The sequence below is a fragment of the Panulirus ornatus genome, chromosome 12, assembly GCF_036320965.1.
Source record: "Panulirus ornatus isolate Po-2019 chromosome 12, ASM3632096v1, whole genome shotgun sequence".
Taxonomy (NCBI): domain Eukaryota; kingdom Metazoa; phylum Arthropoda; class Malacostraca; order Decapoda; family Palinuridae; genus Panulirus; species Panulirus ornatus.
In genome coordinates, this window is record NC_092235.1 from 32,329,019 (window position 1) to 32,338,431 (window position 9,413).

Consider the following 9,413-nt stretch of genomic DNA (forward strand, 5'->3'; position numbering starts at 1 on the left):
ATACTGAATATAGGAGGGGAGGCTTTGCTCTTATTTTTATGTCAGAGTATAGGAGAATTTTATTTATAAGGATGCTTTTTAGAGTAATATTTTTGGGTGGTAATCTTTTCAGCTTCTTTTTCTATGTGAAATTAGTAGGTGTAACTTTTGTTTTTATTTGGGTCCGTTGGACATTGCCTCGTTTCCGTTATGATAAACTTATGTACTTGGCCTGGAAAAGTTTTCTTCCAGTGTCATTGAATTATCTAATTTTTTTTATGGGGTTCAAATCCTTATGTTATTGTTTATTTATTATTTAAATGATAATCAATATAATATATTATACAATTCGATTAATATGAGCAATATCTCTTTTTAAGCGTTTTCAAAACGCTGGTTTTATATAAACTAATTAATCAATCTAGTAGGGAATCTCATAAGTATATGGAAATGGGATTAATTACAAAGTAAGAGAAATATAGAACGGTTAAAATTTGTCCGGTCAAAATGTAGGGATCTTCTACCGGTCGTGCTCCAATTCACGTAAGTAAAATTAAAATTGATACTAAGGATCAGAACAAGAATTGACTTAGAGGGTAAAATGCTAGTCTTCGGAATTTTGAACAGTGTGTTGCAGGTAAAATTATAATGATGGCAACTGACAAAACTAGGGCAATAACTCCTCCTATTTTGTTGGGGATGGAAAGCAAAATAGCATAAGCAAATAAGAAGTATCATTCGGGCTAATGTGTGCTGGATTGGATATTGGATTAGCGGAGATGAAATTATCGGGATCCCCTAAAAGATATGGGTCTAGTAGTATAATCATGACTAGTAATGTGAGTAGAACGATAAATCCAACTAGATCTTTAAAAGAGAAATAAGGTTGGAAAGGAACTATGTCTGGTTGTCTTGAGATACCTAGAGGATTCCCTGATCTTCTTTGGTGAAGGAAAACAATATGGATACCGGAGAGCGCTATAACTACAAAGGGTAATAAGAAATGAAGAGTGAAGAATCGTGTTAAGGTGGCATTTCCTACAGAAAATCCGCCCCAAATTCATTGTACTAGATCAGTACCAACATAGGAAATCGCGGAGAACAGATTTGTAATTACAGTGGCTCCTCAGAAAGCTATTTGACCTCATGGTAAAACGTATCCCAAAAAAGCCGTTGCCATTGTGGCGAATAAAACGAAAACTCCATTTATTCAAACTTCAATAAACAAGAAAGATCCGTTGTAAATTCCCCGTCCAATATGTATGTAAAGGCAGATAAAAAAGAATGCTGCTCCGTTGGCATGTATTGTCCGCAGGAGTCAGCTATAATTAACGTCGCGACAGATGTGGGCAACTCTGGAGAAGGCTAGATTGATATCTGCTGTGTAATGTATTGCGAGGAAGATTCCTGTGAGGATTTGAACCGAGAGGCATAAGCCTAATAAGGAGCCGAAGTTTCAGTGTTGAAATATTTCTTGGAATGAGTATGTCGACTATAGCTCCATTTATAATTCTGAATAACGGGTGTGTTTTCCGAATCGGTGTTGTCATTTACTTTGATAGGCGTAAGGCTCCTAGGAAGACTGATGTCACCTCTACTACAACAATAAGTGCAAAAAGTAAATATAAGATTACTACAATAGTTGTTTTTATTACTGGGAAGTTGTAAATGAGTAATGTCAGATCAGATGAATAATCTAATGTATTTTTAGTAAATTGAAAAGAGTGTTGTATGGAGACTGGTTGGAAAGAAACAGAGTATCTCTGAAAAAAAAAGTTATTGATAGGAAGAGCGAGACGAAAACGATGAGTCCGGCATAGAAAAAGGACGTTTTGAAAGATTCGTTTGAAGCTAGAGAGGCATCATAAATTAATAGGACTAGTATACACCCTAGAAAAACTAAAAACAAGATATATGAGAATCAAAATGACGAAGAGATTAAACCAGTTGATATGGAGATTAAAGATGTTTGGATGAGGGGGATAATTCCTGCTGCCAGTGGGTGCACTAGACGAGTGAACAAAATCGATAAGAAAAAAATAATGGGTATAAAAAGAATAATAATATCAGGAAATAGTTTAATTGAAAATATCAATTTTGGGGATTAAAGATTGGGTTTAGGACTTTTTTCCTGATGTTTTGAGAATTTTAATATTCTATTTTGGTTTACAAGACCAAAGTTTTCACATAAACTATCAAAACTAATGATAATTTTAAATTCTTTATATTGATTGGTGCCAAGTGTTATGGTGCTTTGCGGGATGTGGGTGTTCTGTTCTAAAGGAAAGCATCTTTTGAATACATTGTTGAGGTTAGAATTCGTAATATTAGGGGTATTTTTTTGTTTTAAACTGTGGGTTATCCTGTTAGGGTTATGAGTCTTTTTCCTTGTTGTTTTTTTAGGAATGGTAGCATGTGAGGGGGCTTTAGGGCTATCTATTTTGGTTTCTGTAGTCCGAACTCATGGGAATGATTATTTTAATAGATTTGATTCTTTACAATGTTAAAGCTTTTAATTGCCACAACTGTATTAATAATTTTCGTAGGGATGTGGGAGGTAGTGCAATTTTTTTATTTGTTTTATCTTTTCTCTTCTTTTTGAAATGTAGCCATTATCTTTTTCTTTATGAGCTCGGATATATGATGGGTATGGATTATTTAAGTTTTGCTTTGATTCTGCTGAGGATTTGAGTCGTTGGTTTAATGGTTTGTTCAAGGCAAAAGGTCAAGAAAATTGAGTACTTTAGGGGGGGATTTCTTTTAGTTAGTTTACTTCTGTTGATTTGTTTACTATTAACTTTTATTGTAATGAATTATTTGTTTTTCTATGTTAGATTTGAGAGGAGTTTAATTCTAACTTTAATTTTGATTTTGGGCTGGAGGTATCAACCTGAACGAGTTCAGGCTGGTTTATACATGTTGTTTTACACTTTGCTTCACTTCCTTTGTTAATTTGTATTTTTGTACTATATAATATAGGGGGTGGTTTAACCATTGGAATGCCTTATAAGATTATGCAGTTGAATTTTGAGTCTATGTTGTGATATATTTCTTCAGTATTTGCTTTTTTAGTTAAGCTTCCTATATATTTATTTCACATTTGGTTGCCAAAGGCTCATGTTGAAGCTCCATTAGCTGGTTCTATAATTTTTGCTGGTGTTTTATTAAAGTTGGGAGGCTACGGGATTATTCGAATCTTGCCTTTATTCTCTTTTATTAACAAGGAGTTTGTCTGATTGTGAGTTAGTTTAGGAATTGTAGGCGAAGTTTTGGTGAGGCTTATATGTTTACGGTAAGTGCATATTAAGTCTTTAATTGCCTATTCTTCTGTAGCCCATATGGGAATGGTTTTAGTGGGTCTTATAACATCAAGATGATGGGGGATGACTGGTTCTCTTGTAGTTATGGTTGGTCATCGTCTATGTTCATCCGGTTTGTTTTGTTTGGCTAATATGGTTTACGAGCGAATCGGTACTCGTAGAATATTAATTGGAAAGGGTTTGTTAAGGTTCATGCCAAGTATGGGGTTGTGATGATTTGTTCTTAGAATTGGAAATTTGGGAGCCCCACCAATTTTAAATTTTGCTGGAGAGGTTCAAATTCTATGTAGTTTGATTGGGTGAAGAAAAGTGACTACAATTGGGTTGGGAATAATCTTGTTTTTAAGGGCTAGATATACTATCTATATGTATAGAATTAGACAGCATGGTTTATTTTATAGTTTACTATTTTCTTGCAGTCCTGGTAAAATTCGAGAGTTTTTAATTCTATTGCTTCATTGACTTCCTTTAAATGTTTTAATTGTTAAGATTAGAACTTTAACTTTTATACCTTATTTAAGTAGTTTAGAAAAAAAAACGTTGGTTTGTAGATCCAAAAATATATATTATTTATCTTAAATCATGATTTTTAAAATACCTATAAATTTAAGTAGGTTTGTGTTTCTCGGGGTATTATCATTTTGTTCGTTAGTTCTAGCTTTGTTTTTTTTTTTGTTTTCGAATGTTGCTTTCCTGGTTGAATGGGAGTTCTGCACTTTAAATGGTTGTCCTTTAGTGATGACCATTATTTTTTATTGAATGTCTATAATATTTTCTGGTTTTGTTCTTTTTATTTCTTCCATAATTTTATATTATAAGGGTGAATATATGAAAGATGATAAAAATTTTAATCGTTTTATATATTTTGTAATTCTTTTTGTTTGTTCTATGATTATGATAATTGTCAGATCTAATTCAATTAGAATTCTTCTTGGTTAGGATGGTTTAGGCTTGGTTTCATATAGTCTAGTTATTTATTATCAGAATGAGAAGTCTTCTAATTCGGGAATAAATACTGTTTTATCAAATCGTGTCGGTGATGTTGCTGTGTTAACAAGAATTGGTTTGATGTGTAAGTTTGGAGGGTGAAATTTTATGCTTTATTCGTCAGAAATCGGGCATCAAAATATATTATTAATGACTATATTGGTTATGGTAGCTGGGATGACTAAAAGTGCCCAAATTCCGTTATCAGCCTGACTTCCTGCAGCGATGGCTGCTCCCACTCCGGTATCTGCTTTAGTTCATTCATCGACATTGGTTACAGCTGGAGTTTATTTGTTGATTCGATTTAGTCCTGCTTTGATAGAATCTTCTGTTTCGACTCTCTTATTGTTAATTTCTTGTCTTACTATGTTTATGGCCGGTTTAGGGGCTAACTTTGAATATGATCTAAAAAAGATTATTGCTCTTTCTACGCTTAGGCAGCTGGGGGTAATAATGAGGATTTTATCTTTAGGATTGCCTGATTTAGCTTTTTTTTCACTTATTAACTCACGCTTTATTTAAGGCTTTGCCGTTCATATGCGCGGGGATAATTATTCACAGGATGAAGGAATGCCAAGATATTCGTCGTATGGGGAGTTTAATCTATAGGATACCTTCAACTTCATCGCTTATGACTTTATCTAATTTAGCTCTTTGTGGGATGCCTCTCATGTCGGGTTTTTATTCGAAAGACCTAATTCTTGAGGTAGCTTTTATGAGAAATATTAATATGGTTGCTTGTATATCACATGTACTGGCTACTGGTCTCACCGTGTGTTATACCTTCCGCCTTGTATTTTTTATTATTCGGGGGGAGCCAAATATTAGTTCTTTTATTTCAATTAGAGATTCTTCTACAACGATGACGAATCCTAGGCTAATGTTGGCGATGGGAGCTGTAGTAATGGGATCAGCTCTATCTTGGCTATTATTTCCTGAAAGATATATAATGTGTTTAAGGTTTTTTCTAAAAGTTTTAGCATTAACGGTCAGATTACTAGGCGGGGCTTTAGGGTATATATCTAATTCCATAAATATAAATTATAATTTAAAGTCGATTGATCTTTTTTCTGTTTCTAGATTTGTTGGTTCAATGTGATTTTTGCCCCATTTGTCTGAGTTTTACCCTCTAGATTAACATTAAAAATTTGCAGAAAATTGAAAAAAAATTTTGACGGTGGGTGATTAGAATATCTAGGCGGACAGGGAGGCTATAGTGTTTTAATGCAAGGTTTTGGTTATGTTGAAATTACGCAGGATAAAACTTTTAAAATTTGTATGAAAACTTTAGTCTTTTGAGTTATTATTTTTTTAATTATACTTTATTACTCGTATAATTTATATTTAGAATGTTGCATTGAAGCTGCAAATCAGGTTCGATTTACCTGCAGGTATGGGGTGTATTTTTAGAAGTTGATCTTCATCTTTACATTGAAAATGTAATGTGTTAGGAATTACACAATAAAAAAGATGCATAAACGGAGTTGAACCGCTTTGAAAATAAGTTAGAAGCTTTTTTCATTCCACAAATGCTTCCTTGGTATGAAAGTAAATTTCAATGAAATCATTAACAGTGATAAGCCTCTTTTTGGCTTCTACCAAAATCTAATTAGAGGTCTATAAAACCAAGGCTTAGGTCGAAACTAAGAGCAAATCTTCGCTTTCTAATTTATGATGTTAGTTAAATATAACACCTTGTAAGTGCAAGTTACATATCATCATTGACTATAACCCCATTGAGATCATTCAAGAGCTCCAGAGTGTCATTCAAGATAGAGTCCTAATAGAAGAATTCATAAGAAGATATGTCCTGTAGAGGATCATGAAATTAAGTTTGATAAATTTATGGTGCAAACCAGTGGAAGTAGGAGTGTGATTTCTACATCAAAAATTAAGAAAATAACAGCAATTAAAAAAAGCTTCAGAGAGAATGATGTTGCGTGCTGATCATTTAGGATCAAATCCACACTCGAATGGAGACATTTTTTCTCGACCAATGATTGTCTTTTTTGAAATAATTGATGCAATTGTTAACAGAATGAAGCAGATGATCAGGGTTACAAAAGAAATAGATAAAATTAAAAAGATTAACTTTCCTAAATATATTTAGACTTTCCACTTGGAAGGAGGAGGTACTTAATATACTAGAAAGTTTATCCCCCTCATCAACAGATACAAACGTAAAGGAATAATCTTTATCCCCCTCATCAACAGATACAAACGTAAAGGAATAATCAAACTACATGAACGAAGTGTCAATACTATGCGGCGGCTTCAAATCCAAAGTGATGATTACATGAAAAACGACATATATAAAGTCGATGTAAGTAGACTCTTAAAAATAACGTTCCAATGATTATGTGGAGACCATGAAACCCAGTCGCTACAAAGAAAGTAGAACCATAAACTGAGTCTGCAATAGTAAAAGTAGCTTCGAAATATTCTAATGCTTGTAAGGCAGTAAAATAGGCGCCCAGTAAAATTGTCAAAAAGAGTCTCTGGATGGCCTCTGAGTGTTTAGATTTCATGATAGAGTGGTGAGCTCAAGTTACTGTCGCCCCGGAAGAGATTAGAATTGTTGTATTCAAAAGCGGAATTTGGAAGGGATTAAATGGTTGAATTCCGGCAGGGGGTCATGAAGTTCCAGTTACCACTGTGGGAGCTAACCTCCTGTGAAAGAAGGCACCCCCAAAAAGAGAAAAAGAACAAAACTTCTGAGGCAATAAATAAAATCATACCCCATGGTGGCGGAGACCTTTTCTGACTACTGATGTGTGTAAGCCCTGGTAGGTAGCTTCTCGAGTAACATCTCGTCATCATTGAATTATTGTTAGAATGGTACTAATTACTCCTAAGAGAAGAAGCCTAATATCGGTTTCTTGAAATCATTTTACCAAGCCAGTGGTAAATATTATTGCTCTAATAGATCCTGTTAAGGGTCATGGACTTTCGTTTACTAGATGGTAGGGGTGAAATCCGTGAGAAGATGACATTAGTTAATTTCTCTTGTATAGAGAGTTCCTAGGACAGTGAATACATAGGATTGAATAACTGCAACAGCTGATTCAAGAAGACATAAGATATGAGAGATAATAAGAATATAAAGTAAAGCTGATGACGTTATGTGAGGTCCGGATTGTCTTAAAAGAGTTAAAAGAGGATGACCAGCAATCATATTAGCTGCTAATCGAATTGCTATAGTTCAGGGCCGAATCAAGTTTCTAATTGATTCAATTACAACTATGAATGGTATTAGAATTCTTGGTGCTCCTTGAGGAACTAAGTGGGCAAATATGTGTTGCGTATGTTTAAATCAATCATAAACCATCAAAGTTACTCAGATTGGAAGAGCTAGGGAGAGAGTTATGGCCATATGGCTAGATCTTGTGAAGATATACGGCAGTAAGCCTAAAGTGTTGTTGAACACAATTAATCTAAAAAGCGAGGTCGTAATTAAGGTTACTCCAATATGTGAACTCGATAGGAGGGACTTTAATTCTGAGTGAGGGGTTTGTATTAGTTCTGATCAGATAACTAACCATCGGGAAGGTGAGGCTCAATATGATATGGGTAGAAATAAGATTCCAATAAAGGGTGATAATCAATTTAGGGGAATTGAAAATAAACTAGAAGAGGGTTCGAAAATAGAGAATAAACTAGTTATCATTATCAGTTTTTTCGATGTGTTTTGGTTGTTCAGGAAAGATGTCAATCTTTTTAGGTGGGAAGATAAAGTAGTTCAAGACGGTGAAAAGAGCTAGACTGAACAAAAATATGATAAGTTAAATCATATAAGAGGTCTTATTTGTGGCATAGAAAAATGTTCCGAGGACAACTCAAGCTTGACAAGCTTGCATTATGGTTTAACTAATTTTTCAATACAAGGAAAAAAATCACCTGAGGTATCTAGGTACCATGATAGGTTTAAAAGACCGACACTTTCATCAGTCATCGGGTGAATCTTCTCTTGAAGTTGCCACTCATGATAAGAAAGAGTTAGTAGAAACTGATTCAACTACAATGGGCATAAATCTATGGTTGGCCCCGCAAATTTCCGAACACTGACCGAAGAATATTCCAGGTCGGGAAGCTACAAATCTTATTTGGTTTAATCGTCCAGGTACGGCATCTGTTTTCACTCCTAGAGATGGAACTGTTCATGAGTGAGTCACGTCGGTTGCGGTAACTAGGACTCGGATTTGTGTGTCCATAGGAATTACCATACGGTTATCTACGTCAAGGAAACGGTATCCAAATTGTTTTAAGTCGTTGGACGGCGTCAAGTAGGTGTCGAATTCTACTTTGGCAAAATCAGAGTACTCATACCTTCAATATCATTGATGACCTACGGTTTTAATAGTAAGCCTAGGGGAGTTAACTTCGTCGAGTTATATATGTATATATATTGTCTTTCTCGGACAATCACATGTTTACCAAATGGCGTCCTAGCTTCGTTTCTTCGATGTATATCAACTGACAGTTATATTTCTCTCTTGTATCTCCCCTGATGATATGATTATTACACGAAAGTGCACTTGGGAACTTATCATTTTCCCCGTTGATTCATAGGAATATATTGATCACGCGCAAAATTGTGATCCTTTCCAATATATATAAATATATATATATATATATATATATATATATATATATATATATATATATATATATATATATATATATATATATATATATATATATATATATATATATATATATATATTTTTTTTTTTTTATTTTGCTTTGTCGCTGCTTCCCGCGTTTGCGAGGTAGCGCAAGGAAAAAGACGAAAGAAATGGCCCAACCCACCCATATACACATGTATATACATACACGTCCACACAGACAAATATACATACCTATACATCTCAATGTACACATATATATACACACAGACACATACATATATACCCATGCACACAATTCACACTGTCTTCCTTTATTCATTCCCATCGCCACCTCGCCACACATGGAATACCATCCCCCTCCCCCCTCATGTGTGAGAGGTAGCGCTAGGAAAAGACAACAAAGGCCCCATTCGTTCACACTCAGTCTCTAGCTGTCATGCAATAATGCCCGAAACCACAGCTCCCTTTCCACATCCAGGCCCCACACAACTTTCCATGG

General features: G+C 34.5%; 3 pseudogenes; 1 reads left to right on the top strand and 2 right to left on the bottom strand.

The window, feature by feature from the left end:
- Nucleotides 1-395: 395 nt before the first annotated feature.
- On the bottom strand, nucleotides 396-1,529 carry LOC139751731 (cytochrome b-like; annotated as a pseudogene).
- A 2,352-nt stretch (nucleotides 1,530-3,881) lies between these two features.
- On the top strand, nucleotides 3,882-6,396 carry LOC139752244 (NADH-ubiquinone oxidoreductase chain 5-like; annotated as a pseudogene).
- An 846-nt stretch (nucleotides 6,397-7,242) lies between these two features.
- LOC139751733 (ATP synthase subunit a-like) lies at nucleotides 7,243-7,953 on the bottom strand (annotated as a pseudogene).
- Nucleotides 7,954-9,413: the final 1,460 nt, after the last annotated feature.